The sequence below is a fragment of the Muntiacus reevesi genome, chromosome 5, assembly GCF_963930625.1.
Source record: "Muntiacus reevesi chromosome 5, mMunRee1.1, whole genome shotgun sequence".
NCBI lineage: Eukaryota > Metazoa > Chordata > Mammalia > Artiodactyla > Cervidae > Muntiacus > Muntiacus reevesi.
The window spans coordinates 72,261,928-72,287,891 of NC_089253.1; positions in this window are offsets into that span (position 1 = coordinate 72,261,928).

Sequence of the window (25,964 nt, forward strand, 5' to 3'; positions counted from 1 at the left end):
AGACCCACATATATGCTGTCTACAAGAAACCCACTTCAAACCTCAAGACACATATAGACTGAAAGTGAGAGGATGAAAAAATATATTCCTTGCAAATGGGAAGCAAAAGAAAGCTGGAGTGGCAATCCTCATATCAGACAAAATAGACCTTAAAATAAAGAATGTTGCAAGAGATAAGGAAGGACACTACATAATGATCAAGGGATCAATTCAAGAAGAAGATGTAACAGTTGTAAAATCTATGCACCCAACATAGGAGCACCTCAACACATAAGACAAACACTAACGGACATAAAATGAGAAATAGACACTAGCACAATAATAGTAGGAGATTTAAACACCCACTCACACCAATGAGCAGATCATCAAAACAGAAAATTAATAAGGAAACACATGTCTTAAATGATACATTAGATAAGATTAATCTCACTGATATCTTCAGGACATTCCATCCAAATGCAGAAGAATACACCTTCTTCTCAAGTGCACGTTGAACATTATCCAGGATAGACTACATCTTGGGTCAAAAATAAACCTCAGTAAATTTAAGAAAATTGAAATCATATCAGGCATCTTCTCTGACCACAACATTATGAGACTAGATATCCATTACAAGAACAGAACTGCAAAAAACACAAACACATGGAGATTAAACAATGCATTTCTCTATAACCAACAGATTGTTGAAGAAATCAAAAGGAAAATTTAAAAAATTTCTAGAAACAAATGACAGTGAAAACACAACTCAAAACCTATGTGATGCAGCAAAAGCAGTTCTAAGAGGGAAGTTTGTAGCAATACAATCCTATCTCAAGAAGCCAGAAAAAACATTGAATAGACAACCTAACTTTATGCCTAAAAAACTGGAAAAAGAACAACAACAACAAAAAATTAGTAGAAGGAAAGAAATCATAAAGATCCGAGCAGAAATAAATGAAAAGGAAATAAAAGAAACAATAGTAAAGATTAGTAAAACTAAAAGCTGTTTCTTTGAGAAGACAAACAAAATGGGCAAACCTTTAACCAGACTCATCAAGAAAAAAAGAGAGAATAATCAAATCAACAAAATAAGAAATGAAAAAGGAGAGGTTACAACAGACAATGCAGAAATACAAAGGATTATAAGAGACTATTATGAACAACTATATGGCAAAATAGATAACCTGGAAGAAATGGACAGATTCTTAGAAAAGTTCAATCTTCCAAGACTAAACCAGGAAGAAACAGAAATTATGAACAACCCAATTACAAGCACTAAAATTGAAGCCATGACCAAAAATCTCCCAAGAAAACAAAAGTCCAAGACCATATGGCTTCACAGAAGAATTACATCAAACATTTAGAGAAGAGCTAATGCCTATCCTTCTAAAACTCTTTCAAAAAATTGCAGATGAAGGAACACTTCCAAACTCATTCTAGGAGGCCAACATCATCCTGATACCAAAACCAGGCAAAGACAACACACAAAAAAGAAAACTATAGGCCAATATCACTGATGAACATAGATGAAAAAATCCTCAACAAAAGTTTAGCAAACAGAATTCAGCAACATCTCAAAAATCTCATACACCATGATCAAGTTGGGTTTATTCCAGAGATGCAAGGATTGTTCAATATACACAAATCAATCAATGCGAAACACCATACTAACAAATTGAAAGATAAAAACCATATGATCATCTCAATAGATGCAGATAAAGCCTTTGACAAAATTCAGCACCCATTTATGGTTAAAACACTTCAAAAAATGGGCATAGAATGAACCTACCTCAACATAGTAAAGGCCATATATGATAAGCCTACAACCAACATTATTCCCAATGGTGAAAAACTGAAAGCATTCCCCTAATATCAGGAACAAGTCAAGGGTGTCCACTTTCACCACTATTATTCAACATAGTTCTGGAAGTCTCAGATATAGCAATCAGAGAAGAAAATGAAATAAAAGGAATCCAGATTGTAAAAGAAGAAGTAAAGCTCTCACTGTTTGCAGATGACATGATATTGCATGTAGAAAACCCTAAAGATAGCATCAGAAAATTACTAAAACTAATCAGTGAATTTAGCGAAGTTGCAGGATACAAAATCAATACACAGAAATCACTTGCATTTCTATATACTAACAAGGAAAAATCAGAAAGAGAAATTAAAGAATGAATCCCATTCACCATTGCAACAAAAAGAATTAAATATCTAGGAATAAACTTGCCTAGGGAGATGAACTGTACACAGAAAATTATAAGACACTAATGAAAGAAGTCAAAGACAAAATAAACAGAGAGATATTCCATGTCCCTGGGTAGGAAGAATCAATATTGTGAAAATGACTATACTACCAAACACAATCTACAGATCCAATGTGATCCCTATCAAATTACCAAGGGCATTTTTCACAGAACTAGAACAAAAAATTTCACAATTCATATGTAAATATAAAAGACCTCGAATAGTCAAAGCAGTCTTGAGAAAGAAGAATGGAGCTGAAGGAATCAACCTTCCTGACTTCAGATTATACTACAAAGCTATAGTCATCAAGACAGTATGGTACTGCCACAAAAACAGAAACATAGACCAATGGAACAAGGCAGAAAGCCAAGAAATAAACACAAGCACCTATGGGTACCTTATTTTTGACAAGGAAGGCAAGAGTATACAATGGTGCAAAGACAGCCTCTTCAATAAATGGTGCTGGGAAAACTGGACATCTCCATGTAAAAGAATGAAATTAGAACTTCCTAACACCATACACAAAGATAAGCTCAAAATGGATTAAAAACTTAAATGTAAGACCAGAAATTATAAAACTCTTGGAGGAAAGCATAGGCAGAACATTCAAGAACATAAATCAAAGCAAGATCCTCTATGACCCACCTCCTAGAGTAATGGAAATAAAAACAAAAGTAAGTAAATGGGACCTGATTAAACTTAAAACTTTTGCACAGCAAAGGAAACTATAAGCAAGGTGAAAAGACAACTCTCAGAATGGGAGTAAATAATAGCAAATGAAACAACTGACAAAGGATTAATTTCCAAAATATACAAGCAGTTCATACAACTCAATGCCAGAAAGACAAACAACCCAATCGAAATGTGGTAAAAAGATCTAAACAGACATTTCTCCAAAGAAGATGTACAGATGGCTAACAAACACATGAAAAGATGCTCAACATCTCTCATTAGAGAAACACAAATCAAAACTACAATGAGATATCACCTCACACTGGTCAGAATGGCCATCATCAAAAAGTCTACAAACAATAAATACTGGAGAGGGTGTGGAGAAAAGGGAACACTCATGCACTGTTGGTGGGAATATAAATTGATAGAGCCACTATAGAAGATCAGATGGAGATTCCTTTAAAAATGAGGAATAAAACCACCATATAACCCAGCAATCCCACTCCTAGGCATACACCCTGAGAAAACCAAAATTGAGAAAGACATGATTATCCCATTGTTCATTGCGGCACTATTTACAGGAGCTGGAACATGGAAGCAACCTAGATGTCCATCGACAGATGAATGGATAAAGAAGTTGTGGTACATATGCACAATGGAATATTACTCAGTCATAAACAGGAACACATTTGAGTCAGTTCTAATGAGGTGGATGAACCTAGAACCTATTGCCCAGAGTGAAGTAACTCAGAAAGAGAAAGATAAATATCATATTCTAATGCATATATACAGAATCTAGAAAAATGGTACTGAAGAATTTATTTTCAGGGAGACAATGGAGAAACAGACATAAAGAACAGACTTGTGGACATGGGGGAGAGGTGAGGAAAGGGTGAGATGTATGGAAAGTGTATCATGGAAACTTACATTGCCGTATTAGCCATCGGGAATTTGCTGTATGGCTCAGGAAACTCAAACAGGGGCTCTGTATCAACCTAGAAGGGTGAGGTGGGGAGGAAGATGGGAGGGAGGTTCAAAAGGCAGGGGATATATGTATATTTGTGGCTGACTCATGCTGAGGTTTGACAGAAAACAGCAAGGCTCTGTAAAACAATTATCCTTCAATTAAAAAAAAAAAAAAAGGTGGTCCCACTCATCAGTATTAACTTTAGTGTAGAAGCAGAGATAAAGGACAAAGGAAACCAACTCAAAGAGTATTCTGGAGCACTTAGAGGGGAAAATATCCAGCGAAAAAGGTTTATGAAGCGGTCAAATCTTCACGAACTCTGCTGTGTGCTCCAGGAAAGGTCTGGATAAGACGGTGCAGATTGAGGGACTTGATAGATGTATCAAGTATGCTGTATCTTTTCAGAATTGACCCCTACCAGCTTAAGTCCGAAGTTATCAGTGTTCACTGATACTTTTAGTCTGCTGATGTTCTCCAGATAGAGATTTTACAATTTATTGCTGATATCATTTGATGTCCTGGAGAAGGAAATGGCAACCCACTCCAGTATTCTTTCCTGGAGAATTTCATGTAAAGAGGAGCCTGGTGGGCTACAGTCCATGGAGTCACAGAGTCAGAAATGACTGAGCAACTAACACACACACACACATCATTTGATATCCAACAGTTATCACTCTGGGGACTTCCCTGGTGGTCCAGTGGTTAGGACTTCACTTTCCAATGCAGGAAGCGAGGGTTTGATCCCTGGTCATGGAGCTGAGGTCCACATGCCTCATGATCAAAACATCAAAATATAAAACTGAAGCAGTATTACAAATAATTCAATAAAGTGAAAAATGATCCTCATAAAAAGAAACCTTTCAAAAAAATATTTTAAAAAGAATCAATCACACTGTAATAAAGTGACCTTTCAAAACTTTAAGAAAATCCTTTCCCATCTGCCCTACAAGGAGAGCAGTAATGTTAATTTTTCAAGTTTGGGTTTCACAAAGCACATTTTGGGGAGTTACAACTTGAATTTTTTTATCCCTTCTTCATACCTCCCATGCCAAGTGATGCTCTGGAAACACAGATACTATGTTGCATCTCTTGGCAAACCCTCCCTCATCTTTGTGGGGAAGCAATATGATTCTCTTTGTTACTATTGTTTTGAGACCAGGATTCTTCAAAATATGTTCCACTTCAATTATTTCAATTTCTAAACATTTATCAAGCACTTATTCTAAATCATTCATTATGTAGTTGTTATAAAAATTGTGAGGATGAATGGATGGTGCTCAGACTCAAGTAGCTTTGGAGACCTCATCTCATTAAAAACAATAAGTGCCCTGATCCCAACTTTTTTCACAGTTGAAGAGAGCTTTAAAAAGTATCTAGCAGCTAGAAATTTATCACAGAGATGTTGACAGTATTATGGTGGTGCTTGCTACTAATACAAATAATCACTTCCCACTGTGTAGCCAGTGTATAGCACTTACTGGGTTGTACAAATTATTCTTCCAAATGAACCTCAGCCCTATAGGACTTCTTCTAAGTGTGATACTCTGTACTCTGTTTTGAGACTCTCTTGTCATTTATCTTACATGTTTGAATTCATTTATCCATCCATTCATGACTTACAAGAAAGTGTTTCTTTTAAAAGTCCATTTTCTTACCACTGAAGCCTCACTACTGAGCATAAAAATAAGCACACAATGCAGAAAAAAATGCAGATCTTATATTTATGCAATTGCAAATGTATTGGGTATAGTAGAAAATGCAAAACTGTCTTTTGCTACAAACAGACAAACCTCAAGTTGAAAGGATTAATTACTAATATAACAAAGCGAGGCACACAAAATCTGATTCCAGTCTTCTCCAGAAACAACAATATTATTTCATCTGATTAACATATACTCAACATTATCAAGATTAAAACAAAATGATTATACATATCATCACTATTGTAACTGCTCTGAAGGCTGTTGCCAGTGCAATAAGGCTTGAAAGAAAAATAAGAGGAATGACTATGGGAAAAGAAAGAATCATTATTTTTAGAGGACCCAGATTCTACTGAGAAAACCAGAGAAATGACTGTTAGTCAAGACCTGTGATATAATTGAAAAACTGAACCAAGGAATGGGAGAGGGATTGGCAATACATATAACCCAAAAAAGATTTGAATTGTATTCAGAATCTACAAAGAACATCCTCAAATCAATAAGAAAGAAAGAATAGAAAGAATAAAAAAAGGACAAATGTTCTGTGATTTGTTTGTTTTTAAAAGAGGAAAACTGAATGGTCAATCAACCTCTGCAAAGATGCACCACCTTTCTTGTTCTCAATTAAAGGAGGGATTTGTAGACAATGGCTTCCAAGTGACTTTAAAATCATGTATCAAACAACAAACTTCATTAAATTATTAATTAAATAATAAATGAATCAATGGTCTGCTGTGAGTATGCTGAGTCCCTCAATCACGTCAGGCTCATTATAAACCCATGGACTATAGCCTGCCAGGCTCCTCTGTCCATGGAATTTTCCAGGCAAGAATGCTGGAGTGAGTTGCCATTTCCTACTGCAGCAATGGTCTGGTAACATTCTAATTCAGTTCAGTTGCTAAGCCGTGTCTGACTCTTTGCGATTCCATGCACTGCAGCACACCAGGCTTCCCTGTTCATCACCAACTTCTGGAGCTTACTCAAACTCATGTCCATCAAGTTGGTGATGCCATCCAACCATCTCATCCTCTGTCGTCCCCTTCTCCTCCTGCCATCAATCTTTCCCAGCATCACCGTGTTTTCCAATGAGTCAGTTCTTCTCATCAGGTGGCCAAAGTATTGGAGTTTCAGTTTCAACATCAGTCTTCAGGACTGCTTTCCTTTAGGACTGACTGTTTTGATCTCCTTGCAGTCCAAGGGATTCTCAAGAGTCTTCTCCAACACCACAGTTCAAAAGCATGAATTCTTCAGTGCTCAGCTTTCTTTATAGTCCAACTCTTACATCCATACATGACTACTAAAAAAATGACTACATAGCCTTGACTAGATGGACCTTTATTGGCAAAGTAATGTCTCTGCTTTTCTAGTATGCTGTCTAGGTTGGTCATACCTTTTCTTCCAAGGAGCAAGTGTCTTTTAATTTCATGGCTGAAGTCACCATCTGCAGTGATTTTGAAGTCCCAAAAAATAAAGTCTCTCCCTGTTTTCATTGTTTTCCCATCTATTTGCCATGAAGTGATGGGACCGGATGCCATGATCTTAGTTTTCTGAGTGCTAAGTTTTAAGCCAACTTTTTCACTCTTCTCTTTCACTTTCATCAAGAGGCTCTTTAGTTCTTCTTCACTTTCTGCCATAAGGGTGGTGTCATCTGCATATCTGAGGTGATTGATATTTCTCCCAGGAATCTTGATTCCAGCTTGTGCTTCATCCAACCCAGCATTTTGCATGATGTATTCTGCATATGAGTTAAATAAGCAGGGTGACAATACACAGCCTTGACATACCCCTTTCTGGATTTAGAACCAGTCTGTTGTTCCATGTCCAGTTCTAACTGTTGCTTCTGGACCTGCATACAGATTTCTCAGGAGGCAGGTCAGGTGGTCTGGTATTCCCATCTGTTTCAGAATTTTTCACAGTTTGTTGTGATCCACACAGTCAAACGCTTTGGCATAGTCAATAAAGCAGAAGTAGATGTTTTTCTGGAACTCTCTTGCTCTTTTGATGCTTCATTGGACGTTGGCAATTTGATTTATGGTTCCTGTGCCTTTTCTAAATTCATCTTGAACATCTGGAAGCTCATGGTTCATATAATATTGAAGCCTGGCTTGGAGAAACTTGAGCATTATTTTGCTAACCTGTGAGATAAGTGCAATTGTGTGGTACTTTGATCATTCTTTGGCATTGTCTTTCTTTGGGATTGGAATGAAAACTGATCTTTTCCAGTCTTGTGGCCACTGCTGTGTTTTCCAAATTTGCTGGCATATTGAGTGCAGCACTTTCACAGCAGCATCTTTTAAGATTTGAAATAGATCAAATGGAATTTCATCACCTCCACTAGCTTTGTTCATAGTGATGCTTCTTAAGGCCCACTTGACTTCACATTCCAGGATGTCTGGCTCTAGATGAATGACCACACCATCGAGGTTATCTGGATCATGAAGATCTTTTTTGTACAGTTCTTCTGTGTATTCTTGCCTCCTCCTCTTAATATCTTCTGCTTCTGTTAGGCCCATACCATTTCTGTCCTTTACTGTGCCCATCTTTGCATGAAATGTTCCCTTGGTATCTCTCATTTTCTTGAAGAGATTTCTAATCTTTCCCATTCTATTGTTTTCCTCTGTTTATTTTCATTGATCACTAAGGAAGGCTTTCTTTTCTCTCCTTGCTATTCTTTGGAGCTCTGCATTCAGATGGGCATATCTTTCCTTTTCTCCTTTGCATTTAGTTTCTCTTCTTTTCTCAGCTATTTGTAAGGCCTCCTCACACAACCATTTTGCCTTTTTGCATTTCTTTTTCTTGGGGATGGTCTTGATCTCTGTCTCCTGTACAATGTCATGAACCTCTGTCTATAGTTCTTCAGGCACTCTATCAGATCTAATCCCTTGAATCTATTTCTCACTTCCACTGTACAATCATAAGGGATTTGATTTAGGTCATACCTGAATGGTCTAGTGGTTTTCCCTACTTTTGTCAATTTAAGTCTGAATTTGGCAATAAGGAGTTCATGATCTGAGCCACAGTCAGCTCCTGGTCTCATTTTTGCTAACTGTATAAATCTTCTCCATCTTTGTCTGCAAAGAATATAATTAATCTGATTTCAGTATTGACCACCTGCTAATCTGCGTGTGTAGAGTCTTCTCTTGTGTTGTTGGAAGAGGGTGTTTGCTGTGACCACTGCATCCTCTTGGAAAAGCTCTGATAGCCTTTGACCTGCTTCGTTTTGTACTCCAAGGCCAAATTTGCCTTACTCCAGGTATCTCTTGACTTCCTACTGTGGCATTCCAGTCCCTTATAATGAAAAGGGTATCTTTTGGGGGTGTTAGTTTTAGAAGGTCTTGTAGGTCTTCACAGAACTGTTCAACTTCAGCTTCTTCAACATTTCTGGTCAGGGCATAGACTTGGATTACTCTGATGTTGAATGGTTTGCATTGGAAACGAACAGAGATCATTCTGTCCTTTTTGAGACTGCATCCAATTAGTACATTTTGGACTCTTTTGTTGACTATGATGGCTACTCATAAGTAGCGGGATAGAAGGACATGCACTCATCTTCTCCTGTGAGAACTCCAAAATTACAACTCACTGCAGAACAACCATCGACAAGAGAATGTTGGATCCCACCAAAAAGGGCACACATCCCACATCCAAGGGCAAAGGAGAAGCCCCAGCAAGATGGTAGGAGGGGCAAAATCACATTTAGAAGCAAACCTCATACCTGCCAGAGACACTCAGAGGGCTCAAGCAAACCTTGTGTGCACCAGGACCCAGAGACCCTGCGGAGACTGAGACAGAGCTGTGTGTGAGTGTCTCCTGTGGAGGGACGGGTCAGCAGTGGCTGCCACAGGGATAGGGGCTCTGGGTGCAGCAGACCTGGGTGTGGCATAAGCCTTCTTCAAAGAGATCACCATTAACCCCACCATAGAACAGCCAGAACTTACACAGGACTGGGAAACAGACTCTTGGAGTGCACAAACAGAATCTTGCACACACCAGTACGCAGGAAAAAGGAGCAGGGACCCCACAAGAGACTGACCCAGACTTTCCCATGAGTGTCCAGGAGTCTCAGGCAGAGGCGTGGGTCGGCGGTGGCCTGCTGCAGATTTGGGGGCACTGAATGCAGCAGTGGGTGCATGGGATCTTTTTAAGGAGGTCGCCATTGTCTTCATTACCTCCACCATAGTTCGGCCTCAGGTCAAACAACAGGGAGGGAACACAGCCCCACCCAACAGCAGAAATTGGATTAAAGATTTACTGAGCATGGCCCCACCCTTCAGAATAAGACCCAGTTTCCCCCTTAGCCAGTTTCTCCCATGAGGAATCTTCCATAATCTTCCTTATCCATCAGAAGGCAGACAGAATGAAAACCACAATCACAGAAAACTAACCAATCTGATCACATAGACTACAGCCTTGTCTAACTCAGTGAAACTATGAGCTATGCCTTGTGGGGCCACCCAAGACAGACAAGTCATGGTGGAGAGTTCTGACAAACATAGTCCACTGGAGAAGGGAATGGCAAACCACTTCAATATTCTTGCCTTGAGAACCCCATGAACAGTATGAAAAGACAAAAAGATATGACACTGAAAGATGAACTCCCCAGGTTGGTAGATACCCAATATGTTACTGAAGATCAGTGGAGAAATAACTCCAGAAGGAATGAAGAGACAGAGCCAAAGCAGAAATAATACCCAGTTGAGGATATGACGGTGATGGAAGTAAAGTCTGATGCTATAAAGAGCAATACTGCATAGGAACCTGGAATGTTAGGTCCATGAATCAAGGCAAATTGAAACTGGTCAAACAGGAGACGGCAAGGGTGAACATCAACATTTTAGAAATCAGTGGACTAGAATGCACTGGAACGGTTGAATTTAACTCAGATGACCATTATACCTACTACTGTAAGCAAGAATCCCTTAGAAGAAATGTTCTGATTAACGAAGACTTATAAAGTTCTTATCACATATCAGGCAAAGAAGCATCCTTTGTGAAAATAAAAGTATACCAAAGTGATGTACTCACTCTCAATGAAATTTACTTAAAATTCTCAGAAAGAAATGGATTTAAATCCCACACATTTAATATTGTACAACTGAACCATTATCAAAAGTGAAACCCAAGTATATTTGCTTTCATGAATGGAAATATTTATCTTTCCAAGTGCAATATTGAATTGAAAATCAGAAAGCCTTTAGAAATATCTGATGCTGTGGAAGATCAGATGCCAGGCTTCATTGATTTCAGTATTTGGAGAAGTGTCTCAAAAATTGAGTGCATGCTTTCCATCTCTGGAGACTTGTTTGTCTCTTACATAGTGAAGGTACCTGGTAATGAGCTCATAGTTAAGAGCTAATTTTAAATGGAATTTTTATAGAGCCAATTTTTTTGGTTGCTTAAAGTTAATTGCTTTGTACCTAATTTAAGTCCCACAGGGAGCAATTCTGATCTCCCACAACAAACTTTATCTTAAAGGAGGCTTATCTATAATTCTATTACATGTATCTAGGTGTCTATCAGACAATATCACAGGAAGCTCTCAGTTTCTTAAAGGGTACTCTGTAGTTTTAACATCCTCCAAGAGTTTTACTTTTGGCAAGAGAGTGAGTTGTTTTCTTGAAGCCAGGTCAGTCCATAGTACCAAACAAAAGCTATGGGAAGGTGATGAGATTTGTATTAACATTTCTTATTCAAACAATAGATCACAGTTGCCAGCAACTTGCCAGAGGTAAGATGCTATAAATGCAGTTCTCAAAGTGGTTGTAGTATCAGCGTATGAACTTTTTAAATACAAATTCTTGAGCCCCACCCCCAGATCCACTCAATTTGAAGCCCTAAGGGTGGAGTTCAACAATTTGTATTTTATCAAGCCTTCCTCCCCATACTCGGTGGACATGAGTTTGAGCTCCAGGAGACGGTGAAGGACAGGGAAGCCTGGTGGGCTGTGGTCCATGGGGTCACAGAGTGGGACACAACTTGGCAACTGAACTACAACAGCCCTAAGGTGATGCAAATGCACCCTGAGGTGTGAGACACACTGACTTAGATCAATGGGATTTTGCTGAAATAGATTCATGAAATGCGTGTGGTCACTCATAAATGTGTCAGGTGTAGTCTTGAGATGTGGGGACAGAGATGGGCAGCGGTGGGAAGTGAGCTTCTAACAGAAGTTCATGCAGAAACACTCAAATCATTGTTTCTCATTTGGAGAAGGAATGGAATTGTGAGTCATGCCAAGTCAGAAACCAGAAGGTTTAATGAGGATGGTAGACATAACTCTGGGATCAGGTATGGTTTTCTGCTCTGTGCCTGATTTTTACCACCATCTCTTTCCTGGAGATACCATGAAGTTATGGGAGGTCTCTGACATGGGAAATAACATGTTGAAGATGGAGCTGAAGCAAACAATGCTTTCATTCATCTAAATTCACTTGTGAGACAATGCGCCCAAAGCTCGTAGATCTGAGCTCACAGGGTATAAGTAGGTGAGCCATGGGTAAGAGAAACAAAGAAACTTTTCAGAAAACTCCATGACGCTTTTTGACATCATTCCAATTTTGGTGGACAATGTGGGTTTCATTAGTGTGAATAGAATAGATGGTTAACAAAGCATTTGACACTTCTCTTAGTGGATCTTATTATAGAAACAGCAATAGAGAGCTATTTGACTAAGAGAACCATGATGAGGATACCAAATTATTTTCTAGAATTTAGAATATGTGAAGATGATAAAATATAAATGTGAGGATTTGTGACAAGAAAGTTTTCAGAGACTTTTTTAGCCATAGATTTCAATGATCAGCGTGGCCTCCAAAAATGATTTTAATAGTAATTGGGTGTTGATTAAATATTAAACAAGATAATCATGGTTTCATCTCTGGCCCAAAACTTGTCTGAGAGCTCTCCTTCCTGGATGTCAGAAGCCAACAGCTTATCAGTAGTAGGAGTTAATCAAAAAGGATCTCTTACCTAAGAACAATTCTTCTCAACCTTAGCATGCATCAGAAATTCCTACAGAGCTTGATTCACACAGACTGAACTCCACCCCAGCCTGATACTGAGATACTGCATTTCTTGAACACTGGTGTTTCTGTGTCAGAGGCCATTTTTTAAGGACCAAAATGTTAGGGGAAACACACTGAAACTGCCTACCCTGGCCAGGCACTATAGTATCCAATTTTATGACAGGAGGGCCCAGTAAGGAACAAGGGACTAATAAGCTACCACCAACTGGAAGAGTTTGGTAAAGGTCAAAAGGAGACCCCATGTGTCCTTCCACCTCCCAGAATCCTTCTTCCTGTCATCCACCTTGGCTGAGCAATGCATGCCCAAGAATGACACTGAATCAGAGTGACTGGCCAGAGAAAGCCTCGAAACTAATCCCATCATCATAAAATCCAAGACTCCAAGCAGGGTAGTTCTCCTAGGTTCTCTTATAATCCTGCTCTCCACCTGGGCACCTCTTCCCAATAAAGTCTCTTGCTTTGTAAGCACGTGTGTCTCCTTGGATAATTCATTTCCAAGTGTTAGACATGAGCTCCCTTTTGGGAATGGAAGGGGTCTCCCTTTCTGCAACAAAAAGAGGAGAGGAAGCACTGAAGCATAAGGATGAATTTCTAGGATTAAATCATAGGATAGAGGCAGAAACACTCCACTGCATAAAGCTGAAACGGACTTATTCTAATATCCAGGAATGAGAGATTCCAGGCAAGTTTTGGATGATACTGTGAGATAACTTCAGGAAAAGTTAAAACTGAGTCAGGTTTTCTAATGCCTAGATCACTTATAAGAAGTCCGAATTTTCACCAGGCATCAGAACAATGACCCTAAGGGGATTATCTTTGAGGCTGTAAGTTCTACCTGCTTTAGCTCCGCCCCCCTGACCTCATCCAGGCTGGCTGCTCGTTTCCAGAAAGTCAGCCAATTACTGTACAAGTGGGTGGGAGATGGCCTTTCCCTGAAACTCATGAATAGTCTCTGCTGTGTGGCTGCCAAGAAAAGGGCAACCTGGACACTCTTCTTTCCCAAGGGCTCCACCACCCACAGACAGAAGCCACTGCTAACCCTCTCCATGGCTCTCTGAATCTCAGAGCATCGATGTCACCTTTTCCTCAAAATCCTCAGCCTAGGTCAGGTCTCTCTCTGATCACAGGGATGGAGCATCGTGCACCATGGGATGTAGAAAAAGCTTCCTCACAGAAAAGGATTTGAGAGCAAAGCAAAGTGCTCGCTTATCAGACATTTGCCAGAACTTGATTTTCTGCCACTGCTTGTCACTGTGTCCTTCTGCTCCCAGTCCATCACCATCAGGAATCCCTTGACTGCCCAGTACCCAGGAACCAAACTGTGCAGCGGCTTTGACCTGTGAAGGGTGGAGTTAGGAAGGAAAGGAGCCTGCAGAGCTGGTCGGTCAACCTGCCACTACACCTGGAAATTTTCCTGACCACACCCTGCTAAAAGCAACACACAAGAGGAAGACAGTGCCTAGGAGGTGGGACTATTTCTATTGTTTACATGTCATTTGACCCATGGGGAAGGTGCTGCCCCCAATATTTTCATCATTTGGGAGAAGCACTGGGTGGGAATTTCCAAGCCTCACATCACTCCCAGGACTTGATAGAAGCAGGCCTGACTTATGTGAGTGGTGACACTGATGAGACAATCATTGGTCATGTTTCTATTAGGTGATGTTAAAAAGTTCAAGGTCCATTTCTACATGCTCCCCTGTCTCCTGAACTAGGATTTGCTCCAGAGCAACTGGGGGCTTCCCAGGTGGTGCAGTGGTAAAAAATCTACCTTCAATGCAGGAGACTTGGGTTTGATTCTTGGGTCAGGAAGATCCCCTGGAGGAGGAAATGACAACCCACTCCAGTATTCTTGCCTGGGAAAGCCCATGGACAGAGGAGCCTGGTGGGCTGCAGTCCATGAGTTCACAGAGTCAGACATGATTGAGTGACTGAACTGAACACAGAGCCAGAGCAATAGGTTCTGTATTTCCAGCCTCTGTGGCTCAGCTGCGTGGTGAGACCTACCTCCAAGCAGGGAAGTTGAGCTTTTCTCAGCTTCTGGGCTTGCAACCAGGTGGATATTACCCTTGCAGGACAGACTCAGCTGTCTGGAGGCAGGAAGTCCTTCTACATTCTCTATTCTACCTGCTACAGTCCTGAATAGAACTGATAGTGCGATCCTCACTTAGCAACATGTGTATCTTTTATCAACCAGTCCCCAAAGAGAAGAAAGGAGGGTGTTAGGATTCGAGCACCCATCCTGCCTGCCACTTCACTTCCAACCAGCTGAGACTGACCATTCCTTTCCCATATGGGCTCCTCGCCCATCTGAATTTATCAGGAGGTGTGGAGGTTTGTTGGCAGCAGGACGGCATAGGCAGGAAAGGGACTGAGACTTGGCATTGCCCACCAGGGCTGGAGAGGCCCAGCTAACGAAGGAGAATCAAGAGAGGCACATGGGCTAGGAGTTCATCATTTCACACTCCCGTCCAGCTTAATTGCTAGCTGCAGGTGCTCTCATTGAAGAGATGAATTATGCCAAAAGGTGAGCAGAGACTGCTGGAAATCTGGGACAGGAATTTCTTGGAAGTCAGGGTAGGCTGCCAGCCCTGGGTAGTTTTGTCCACAGGAATCTAGGCCCCAGTATGGAGCTAAGACTCAGAGTTTAATCCTGCCCTGAGCCTACCTCCACTAGGGAGAGTGTTACTGTCAAGAGCAAGGCGGGAGACTTTGACATCAAAATCAAAGTGAGAAAGTTCAACCCTTTGCATCTATGCAGAAGCTTCTGATGGATTGGCCAAAAAGTTTGGTTTGGCTTTAAGTAGAACTGACACATCTTGTATTTTCACCAAGAACTTTATGATACAATGGATTCCTTAACCAGATGGACTTTTTGGCCAATCCAATATATAGGTGCTCTATAATTACACAGGACTTTCCTGGTGGCTCAGATGGTAAAGAATCTGCCTGCCGATGCAGGAGACCTGGGTTCAATCCCTGGGTCGGGAAGATCCCCTGGAGAAAGGAATGACTACCCACTCCAGTATCCTTGCCTGGAAAATCCCGTGGACAGACGAGCCCGGCGCACTACAGTCCATGGGGTCACAGAGTCGGACACGACCGAGTGACTAAGCACGCACACATAATTACACAGAGGCTGTTATTTAATGGAAGAATTCCAAGCCAGGGAGACAGAGCAAGCATAATGGGGGTGCCAGGGACAGAGGAGCCTGATGGGCTGCCGTCTATGGGGTCGCACAGATTCGGACACGACTGATGTGCTAGTAAAGAGTAAGGGTGATTTAAGTAAGATGGGGGGACCCAAGGTCAACTGGCTCAGCCCTTGTGGGAATAATGACTCAGTATTGAGGTGCCACTGCCAGGGGGCAGGGAGGCATAAGCCTGCTTTAGTATTTCCTGTCTCAAGGCCACATTGTCTGGGGACTGAGGCCTGAATTTTAGGGGATCAGTGAATCTGGCCATAGGAACTGGGAGCTTGCAGAGGGATGGCAGAGGCAGGCTAAAACTTCTGTAATACATCCTCACTATGAGGGCCTAGCAAGTGTCGGATCAGACAAGGGGACCCAGACAATTAAGATTAATGGAGATTGCAGCTTGCCCCAAACAGTCATGGGAGTGCAATTTGCCAAAGCCTGCAGACAGTAATTCTGGCATTAGCACCCATGGCAGCAGCTGGCGTCACCAGGATGGGCCAGCCTCCAGCTCCCCCCGAGATGTAGTTAGGGTTTCTGGCTTTATTCTTGAGTTTTGTTGGATGAGTTAAACTGGAATCATCTTGCTTTCCTGGGAAACTTGTTCCTTTTGTCTGCCATGCCTCGGGGCAAAATCTTTAGGCCTTGCTCGCTGCTATTTTTTACCACTCTAATAATTGCTCCATTGTTAGGCAGAGAGGACACAAATACGTGTCTTAGGATTCTGGGGACTTGGGGTCCTTACCTTCTAATTTTCTGGAAGTTTTTCTTTTTTTTTTTAATTGTTCTTTTTTCAGTTCTCTTTATTATTGTTTTGGTTCTCTTTGTTTGACCTCAACAAGGTCACAAAATAGACCAGTTGTAAATGGAAGAAATCAGTAAAGTATCTGTACATCTTAAGTTGTTCTGGAGAGTTGCTTTTTCTGCAGTTTTCTGATCTGTCCCCACACAAGATGTTGAAAGTACTCCATGCATTGCAAGCATCCTTAAAGTGCCTCATGAGTGCATGCACCTGTGCTCATTCACTCCGTTGCGTCCAACTCTTTGAGACCCCCACAGACTATAGCCCACCAGGCTCCTCTATCCATAGGATTCTCCAGGCAAGGATACTGGAGTGGTTGCCATTTCCTATTCTTGCCTCATGAGTGAGCTTACTAAATTTGGTGTGTACCATCAACAGTCTCACCTGACTATTTGGGAAAGCATCAACAATTACCTCTTTTATTATTATTATTATCTTGTTTTGCATGTTAGCAGGTAGGAATCAGGCATATCCACCTCCTTATCCTGCACTTACAGTATTTTTCATTTAATATTTTTTGGTCCATCTTTTTGAACTTCCACTCTATTTTCAATGACCCTGATCCCCATCCCCACCCAGCTTCCTTATTACTCCCTTCAAAGGAAGCAGAAGGACAAAAGACTTTGCCACTGAGGAAAAGTCACTTGACAATTTGGAAATTAGGGAAGGACAGGAAAACTCTCAACTGTTAAGTAAAGCTCTCAAGAGTAACAGTTCCAAGAGTCTGGGTCTCCAAACAAAGGCACCTGTTTTAGAGTCTTAAGAATAGAATCTTCAATTTAGAATAGATGCATTTCTCTGTTTCAGTCTTTATTCAAGTCCATTTTGATAGCCACCCACAATTGTTTTATGGGCAAAAAACAAGAGACACTATTTTCCAGGTTTGTGGTCCACATACTTTCCTGCTGTGTGCTTCATTTAGTCACTAAGACTCTCTTTCTGCCACCACGTAGCCCAGTGTTACCACTCCAGACAGGACCCTCTGCATCCTTCTTCTAATATGTGCTTGCCACTCAACAAATATGAAGCAACTTGATTTCCAACTCCCTTTGCTCACAATGGTCTCCATGCCTCCTTCCCAATCACAATGGTCTCCTCTTTCCATTGCTGCCCACCCAAATCCTTTCTCTGATTCAAGGTTCCAAACAAGTTCCAATTATACTATAAGACTTTCCTCCTCAATCTGGTTCTCACTGTTATCTCTTTTAATTACGTTCTTTAGCACTTGTTACAGTGATTCATATCCTGGAAACTAGTGTGAATCACCTGGGGGCTATTTAAAAAATATAGACACAGACCAGACAGACCTAATCAGAGTCTCAGTGGGTGAGCTACAGGCATCTACAGTTTTACAAAGCTTCATAGGCAATTTTAATGTGTAATTTGTGTTGAGAAATACAGATAATATGTAGATGACTAATTTTAGTATTTAATCATATCTTGCTATAGCTACTTATCTGTCGTACGAGTATATGCTTTGTAAACTCCTAAAGGACATATTTTTCTTTTCTATTGTACCTAACTCAGTGTTACATACAGGGCTTACACCTTTCAATGGATATTTTGAGTATAGCTAGTAAACAGTAAGAGTAAATAAATAGCAAAACCACCTAAGAGTTCAATAAACATTTTATTATGCCATGCACTAGAGTTATGCAGACGAAAGCAATCTTAACCTTTCGGCCTATAGTCATTGACTAACAGATCAAGGTTGCTGGAAATATTACTTGACCATTGAGGTACAAATGAGGATAAAGAAGGTTTGTTGTGATGAAGATGCTTGACTGCTGAGAGAATCATGAAATGTGGGCGAGGTCTCTGATTTTATGAAGGGTGAGAAGTGTCTGAGTATCTTTAAAAGATTCAAATAGTAGTGTCATCAACATTCTTTACCTTCTCATGCTGTGCAACGCGCAAGGAGAGGCTGAAAAGCCAGATGCACCTACTTATACCCCCTAATTACCGCCAAGATGGCGACTCAGTTGGAAGAATCATCTGCAGCTTTTCCGATAAGTGACCATGTGGACAAGCACATGATGAATAAATGAAAGCATGTGTTTGCTATGGCACTATCATGGCTGTATGCAGATGCCCACAGACTGATGGTGCACAGCAGGTCAGGTTCCAGCGCTGCCCCAGGCAATAGGGTGCAGACTGTTGAGAGAGTTCTCTTAGGGGCTCCACTCTGTGCTTCTAATCTCCTTGATCTTCCCTGGTGCATTGCTCCTTCCACCCCAGGTGCCTGCTAACTGCAAGATCTCTCTTTCACATTTAGAAAGACCTATTCTTTAGTTGTTCAGTAGCTAAGTCATGTCTGACTCTTTGCAACCTCATGAACTGCAGCACACCAGGCTTCCCTGTCCTTCATTAGCTCTCAGAGTTTGCTCAAATTCATGTCCATTGAGTTGGTGATGCTATCTAACCATCTCATCCTCTGCCTCCCCTTCTCCTTTTGCCTTCAATCTTTCCCAGCATCAGGGTCTTTTTCAATGAGTTGACTCTTCATATCAGGTGGCCAAAGTATTGGAGTTTTAGTTTCAGTATCAGTCCTTTCAATGAATATTCAGGGTTGATTTCCTTTAGTATTGACTGGTTTGATCTCCTTGCTCTCCAAGGGACCTGCAAGAGTCTTCTCCAGCACCACAAAGTGAAAGTATCAGTTCTTCAGGGTTCAGCTTTCTGTATGATCCAATTCTCAAATCCATTCATGACTACTAGAAAAAAACACAGCTTTGACTATGCAGAACTTTGTCGGCAAAGGTTCATATAGTCATTCTTATTCTTAAGTGTGAGTCTTATAAATAGACTCGTAAGAAAATATAGTTTACTGATATAGTATTAGTATCTTGCCAAATAAGTAAGGAAGCTAAGTTTTACTGAGTTCCTAATGTGTGTCGGTTCTGCTATGTTGAGAGATGACTAATAAATTAAATAGAGAAGATGATTAGAGGGCTGGGATTCCCGCAAAGTACATGGTTGATCCATTTGATGGTGGCTTTCTTCAATCCATTTCTTTCTGTTCCTCAGACTCAATAATTCTTATTGTCCTATCTTTAAGTTCATTGATTTTTTTCTTCTGCCTATACAAATCTTACTTTGAATCCCTTTAGTGATTTTTTTAAAAAATTTCAGTTACTGTAATATCAGCTCCAGATTTTTTTCTTTCTTTTTAGGTTTCCTATTTCCTTACTGATATTTCCATTTTATTCATATATTGCATCTCATTATCCATGACATACAGATGGTGGCTTCTTCTTTCTCCCTCTGTGTAAGGTGAGCCCTACCTATAGCTTCCTAGGGGATCACACACTTAGTCTTGATTTTAGATGCCTCGTCTAAGATCCACTCTCTGCTCTGGAGTTGTTTTTTTCTTTTCTCCTTTGAGTATCTAGTTGATTTTGTTCTGAACTCTTCCCACAGACAGATTGCTTTCTAAACTGGGTCATTGATTTAATCTGTGAGCTCAGGGAAAGGTCAATTTCCAATGAGGTTTACCATCTTGACAAATGGTCCTTTGGATCAAATGTATCCTTCTGTATGCAATCTATATTCAATATCAATCTTTATCAATTTATATGGAAGCTTGCTCTCTCTTTGTAATATCACCCTTCTTTATAGGATGTGACAGCAATGTACTTACCCCAAGATATCATAGCAATTCCTACCTCATAGAGGTTTTTGAGAATTAAATGAAATAATACAGAGAACCTAGAACACATAGCAAGCACTCTCCAAAGGTCTGTTGGTTTGTCATCACCTTCGCTTTTGAATAGATGCCTGATAGCCTGGTGTTTCTCAGGCAACCTCTGTTAGCAGTAACCCACCCAATTTCTTCCCACCACCAACTCCAAGCTGTCCCTTCTTCCTCCTTCAATAGAATTTCCATTAATGGTAGTGATAGCAGTAGTAATAGAATTAAAAATTAATAGCAAACTCTTTTGTGTGCCTACTTAGTCATCACTAATTATAATCACTTCCTTGGCATCAATAAACATGAAAGAGCTCTGGCAGGAAAGGCATTGTAGACACTGCTCCAGCCCTCTCGTCACTTCCTGTCACTTAACGACTCTATGAACTGCGACAAGGAACTTAGTCCTATTCTGTCTATACCCTGCTGTCATTAGGAACTTAATCACCTTTCTGGGGTGGGGACCCCCACTTGATTAATGCTGACTTAGCTGTGATGTCAGGAAGAAAAACCAGCAAAATTAAGTTTCAGTGTTATAAATGCTTACTTAGGATGGTTTATTAAGGAGAGAAAAAGACAATGACTGCATATGAAATCCTAAAGTAAGTAATTTATCACAACATAAACAAAGGGGAAAATGGACTGTGCCGTGTAAAACAGTAGTAAAATATAAACCTGTAGACATAGGAAAAGATTCTCAGGTTAAAATTAAGGATTTGAAGGAGGTCTGAGGAATGGAATTAAAATAAATGCATAATTAAGAAAAGAGTCAAGAATCTTGCAGTCACTCTATCTCCAAGCCTGTGATGTTGTTTACCTGTGCTAGAATAGAATCAGGCAGGCCAGGGAAAGACTCTGCTTTTACCTGAGCCAGGTGACTGGTGATGATTCCAGGTCTGGCTGTGGGAGCCCTCAAGGGGATTCACTCGCTGCCTTTGTCTGGGGAAAACCTGCCCCTCTTTCCCCACCTCCTGCTCTTGAAGGATAGATTCTACAACTTCCTATCTCCAGGATAAAATCATCAGGGTTCACTTGAAGCTTTTGGGTAGAGCCAATTAGAGTTTCAACTTTCTCTGAAATGTAACGTCCTTCTTGAAAGAAGCTTGAAACCAAATGTGTACCTCCATTTTGCTTCAAAAAAAAAACAAAAAATATATGAATAATTTTAAATACACTGGAAATGAGAGGGAAATAATTTTATTTGCAAAGCATCCTGTATTCTGTATTCTCCTACCCCAATGTCAGCAAGAAGGGGGCTACTCTGAGACATTTCCTGTTCTCTCTGGTGCTTTGGCCAAAGTATAGGCCAAAGTTTCAATACTTTGGCCACCTGATGCAAGGAACTGACTCGTTGGAAAAGACCCTGATGCTGGGAAAGATCGGCAGTATGAGGAGAAGAGGATGACAGAGAATGAGATGGTTATGGCATCACCGACTCAATGGACATGAGTTTGAACAAGTTCCAGGAGTTGGTGATGGACAGGGAAGCCTGGTGTGCTGCAGTCTATGGGGTTGCAAAGAATTGGACATGACTGAGCAACTGGACTGAACTGAACTGGTGCTTTGGGAGGTTTAACCAGAGGCCTGTTCCCACCGGTGGAAACAAGAGATACATTTCCAGTGGCTCAGTTTGGTGTTGGACTGATTCTGCATTCCATAGGTACACTGGCTATTTGGGGAAATATTAAGACCATCAAGATCAAGTGCTTGCCTCCCACCCTAACACACCCTGATACTTTCATGTTTCTCCTAACAGACCAGGTCTCCTCATACTCATTTAAGTATCCCCAGCTTCAAGGAGGCACCCGTGTGAGTGAGCGCTTCATATTATATATGAATGTGTGGATTGATCGTTGGGCGGATAGATGCATGGATGGATGAGTAGATGAACGGATGTATGCATGGATGGATGTTAACATTAATAACAAGATAGGCATGCTTTGCTGGTATAGATAGGTGGGAAATGATACAGAATCAGGATTGTTCTATAGGCCCAGATAGTGATAGGGTAGATCAGTGATGGACTGGTGTTAATGACAGATTAAGTTTCATAGATTCAGGATGTTTTCAAATACATTCAGGAAATCTGTTAGAGAGAGTCAACAATGCTCTAGGAATGATGCTAGGAATTAATATGTGATGCCAAACTCAAGGAAATAGAATGAGTTAGTAGTTTTAAAACTCCCCACAGGGAAAAGATTATTTTTTTCTCTTCATCACATACTGCCTGGCTCCAGCCATATCTATCTTGGCCCCTGAGACAGAGCCACTGAGTATTTGTCTTTGTTTGCTTTTCCTGCATGCCGACAGCCTTGGCCTTGGTGGCCAAATCGCAAATCCCCAGGGTGGCCGGCAAGATGCTCAAGCTGTTGTACCGCTTGAAGCCCATCTCATTGTAAAACTGCTGACCCTCAACTAGGTAGAGCTCTTCGCAGTCACCACATGTTTCAGGCCACAGGCGCCCATGTGGGCAAGGTCCACAATGTTCATGGCGGCAGCAGCTTCAGATCTTACCTGTAAGTTTGCTCCCCACCATCCCGGACACTGAGCCACTGAGTTGTTTTTATTTGTTTATTTATTGGCTACACTGGGTCTTCACTGTTGCACGTGCACTTTCTCTGGCTATTTTCAGTTGTGGTACACAGGCTCTCATTGTGGCAGCTTCCCTGGTTGTGGAGCGTGGACTTCAGGGTGTGCAGGCTTCAGCAGTTGCAGCACATGGTCTCAGTAGCTGGCTTCCAGGCTCTAGGGCACAGACTCAGTAGTTGTGACACATGCGCTTAGTTGCTCCGTGACATGTGGGATCTCCCCAGACCAGGGATTGAACCTGTGTCCCCTGAGTTCACAGACAGAATCTTTACCACTGGACCACCAGGGAAGCCTGCCACCGAGTTTTAATGGACTGGGTTTATAGCTTCTGGCCTGACTCTCCATGGGGACGAAGTTTTTGGTGCCTAGGAGATTGGAGTCAGTGGGAGGTGTGATTATCATTGTTGAAACTGTTTCCTATGCAGGGATCTGGAGAAGGCAACCGCACCCCACTCCAGTACTCTTGCCTGGAAAATCCTATGGACGAAGGAGCCGGGTAGGCTACAGTCCATGGGGTCGCTAAGAGTTGGACATGACTGAACAACTTCACTTTCACTTTTCACTTTCACGTACTGGAGAAGGAAATGGCAACCCACTCCAGTGTTCTTGCCTGGAGAATCCCAGGGACGGGAGCCTGATGGGCTGCCATCTATGGGATCACACAGAGTTGGACACGACTGAAGTGACTTCGCAGAAGCATGTAGGGATCACTTCTCCTAGAGCCTGGATCTTCCAGGATGGTTTCAGGTCTCTGAGCCTCAATCACATATCAGCTCTCCAGTTAGGAAGTGCATATCCATGGAAGCAAGATTGGCACTTGGGCTACAGCGTCTCTGACCTACGGCTTTGACCCACAGAAAAGAAAAAGGCCAGCTGAGGTTTAACAAGAGCTTCTAGAAGAATAACAAGAATGACCACTGTCGTTTATTGAGAACCTAGTGCTATGTAATAGCTGTTGTTCTGTGATTAGGTATATTATTTATTTGATTAATGATGGCATCCTCTTATGAGGTTTCTGTTCTTGTTAGTTTTGCTAATGAAGAAACAGGGAATCAGAATCACTAAACAATTTCCTTAAAGTGGCAGAGTCAAGATTTGGACCCAGGGATTTGAGGTTACAGCTCATCCTCTTTCTCTTACACTGCTTTTTTTAGTGCTACCATATGATGAATGCAACATCACAACCAGATGTGCCGCAGTGGGGAAGAGAGTACCCGGAGAACACGTACTTCGTTAATCCGTTTGTACATCAATTTATCTGGGCATCTCTTCTGGCACGTGATTCAGCAAGAGCAGAAGATTTAGATGAGATTATCTTAAAGAGTCATCCATGACCAGACACTCGCTGGAAGATTTTTAAGGCAGATCCTACAAGTGAGGCCTGATTCTTGCAGCTTGTCCTTATGAAGGAGAACGTGAGCTGGCCCCTTCCACTTTCTGAGCTACTATTCTGAGAAATAAGCTGGAAAAGCAGTGGGAGGTTAAGCTCCCAGAAGAGGCATTGTTATTCTCCAACTGCCTCTTCTGTCTGCCCTGCTGCCTAAACAAATATTGTCCTAGATATCTGAAACAGTCACCTTCCAAGAATGCACCTGATATGGCCAAAACAGGACAGATTTTTGAAATGGTTAGTCTGTATTTCAAGATCCGGGGAGGTTTTGTATTTTCTCTACTTGTCTATATGGTCCTCCTTAGTGTTTACCAGACACCAGTACATTAGTTTCCTGTTTGTTTTTTTCCTCTTTTGCTGATGCTTCCTTGTAACATTGTGCAATTAACAACTGCTGGGTTTGACTAGTGACTGCAATTAACAACTGTTGGTTTGGACTAGTGGCAGGCACTGCTGGCTTGCAAGGACCTCATTCTTTAATTTCAGATTTGGGCATCTGCCATTGATTACATCTCCCTATATTATTAGTGATGGTGCAATCATTACAAATAAACTTCAGGAGCACCCAGCTCCAGGTAAACCATGCCAGCACAAATCAATGAGGTGTTAAGAAACTGTATACCACATACACTGATACTATGTAATTCTATTTTTCTGGTTACCTGAGCCCTCCCACAGACTTCAAGACTTAGTGTAGAAATCTCTCTGCCTTTCCCAACTTAGCTCATAATGATCTCATAGAAAAATTTAGATTTCTCAGAAGAGATGCTGAACAATGGGAACTATGAGGGTTGTGTTATTCTTACTATTCAACTACGCCTGGATTATGTCCAGTTTGACAGTCAGAGTCTGATCAAGTCTCTCCCAGAGTCATTCTCTGGACAACTGGCATCAGAAGCAGGTGCTTGTGGAAAATGAAGAGGCCCCTCTGGACCTAACGTTCATTCAGAATTTCTGGAGTCAGTACTCAGGAATCTGAATTTTAAACAAGATTCCTGTTGATATGTGTTGTCAGAGCCCCCACAGGAAACAGATGACACATTCAAATTAGGGTAATTGGAGGAGAGTTTAATAAAGGGATCATCCTCAAAGAAGTAGGCAAGGAACACCAAAAATGCAGTACTCTGGCTTATAAGAACCCTAGGTAAGGTAGGAAGGGGCATGGAGAGAGAGAGTGGTTACTGGAACTCGGAGTAGAAGGGTTGTGTGGGGATACCCAGGAGGCAGGATGTCCTTGGGATTCTCCTGATGGATGGTCTCAGCCAGTCTTTGGTGGTCTCACAGAGAGAGAGCCGAGAGAATCAATACCCCGACCTCTCTTTACCCCGACTCCCCATCACTGAACCTAATGAGAAGCCAGAACAAGGAACTCACGGGTCAGACTCCCAGGGCACTGGGCAGGGTAGAAAAGAAGGCGACTGGACCTGCAGGGACAGAAAGAGACTGTCCCCACCTGGTTCTCGTTCACTGCACTTGGAGAATCACTGGGGAGTGAAACTTTTACCCTGTCCCTGTCAAATCAAGGCCAACCTCAGTTCATAAGCAAGTGAGAGAAAGAGAGGAAGCAGAACAGGAGGAAACTGAAAAGTCATTTATGAGAAATCCAGGAAAGACCAGAGATCAAGGCAGAGAGGTGGGCAGTGGGAGGGGTCTGAGCAAGTCTAGACGCCGCTTACCTGGAGCTCACCATGTCCCTCGTGCTGCTCTGCAG